We start from the raw sequence: 1,376 nt of genomic DNA, 5'->3' as shown, positions 1-1,376 counted from the left end.
GTAATTTATGGCTTTCCGCGAATTCCAGATATCGTGTGGGAACCGTCGTGATGGGTAAGAAGCAGCCAATGAGTTCGCGAGCGTAAAGGCACCTGGTTCATATGACTCCTTATAGAACTTCAGTGACTCCAAGAAATGAGTGCGGGAGTTATCGTTGCTTTTGTATAGTTTATTTTCTTAGTAATTACAAGTTTTATTTGTCTGTGAGCACAACCGGCGCAGTGAGGAAGCGAGAAATGACTTTGTCTTCAATTTTAATGGCTTCGATGATTTTGAGTGCCCCCGTCTGTGTTTCTATGCACGGTGGAGACACCATAAAAACCCGCCTGGCAATTGCTGCAGTCTTTGTGGTGCTGCAGTTCCTGATGCAGTCTCTGTGTGGCCAAGAGCTCTGATTGACGGTAAAGCGGATTTTGATGTCGTCACCATCGTGCTTAAAAACAGACTAATAATCATTGATGCCCTTCGAATTGCCGAAAATGTCAGTTCTTGTTTCCACGGCGTCGGTTGTGCTCCCAGGCTAAGAAAAGTTTTCTTCGCACTGTTGTATTACGACTGCCAAGTAGTTTTACAAATGCTCACAACGAGGAAGAAATAACAGGTTGGTGCACAGTGCCCAATTCGTGAATTCTGCGGGAACACTACGTGTTTTGCGTATGTGAAACATAAGCACTAAGTAACGAGTGCAGGTGTAGCACTGATGAAGCAGTGAGTAATTTGACGCGAATCTACAGAAATCCCCATCAAGATATATATTTGATACAGCACCTAAAATATATTGCACATTAAGGTACGTATTTTGAAAACAGACGAAAGGTCCTGCCAGCAAAACAATAACTACCGTGGTGGCTCAGTGGTTAAGGCGTTTTGCTGCTGAGCCCAAAGACATGGTTTCGATTGCCGGCCACGGCGGACGCTTTTCTAATGGAGGCGGAAAGCGAAAACGCCCGCGTGTTCGAGATTTCGCCGCAAGTTAAAGATCCCCAATTGGATTGATTGATTGTAGGTTTTAACGCGCCGACGCAACGCAGGCGATGAGGCGCGCCGTAGTGGAGGGCTCCGGATTAATTTTGACCACCTGGGGATCCTTAACGTGCGCCGAAATCTCGTACACACGGGCGTTTTTGCTTTTCGCCTCGATCAGAAAAGCGGCCGCCGCGGCGGGATTCGAACCCGCGACCTCGTGCTTAGCAGCGCAACGCCTTAGCCACTGAGCCACCGCGGCTTTTTTTTTTATGATTACTGAGCCACCGCGGCGGATGATCCCCAATTGGACAAAATCAATCCGAGGCGTACCACTACAGCGCGGCTCAAAACCTGCATAGCGTAGACGCGTTAAACCTCATACACTCTAAGAAAAAAGGGTAGAAAAAGGG

This window comes from Haemaphysalis longicornis, unplaced genomic scaffold (genome assembly GCF_048455015.1).
Source record: "Haemaphysalis longicornis isolate Haplotype H1 unplaced genomic scaffold, Haemaphysalis longicornis Haplotype H1 scaffold_11, whole genome shotgun sequence".
Taxonomy (NCBI): Eukaryota; Metazoa; Arthropoda; class Arachnida; order Ixodida; family Ixodidae; genus Haemaphysalis; species Haemaphysalis longicornis.
Note: the sequence above shows the minus strand (reverse complement) of the source record.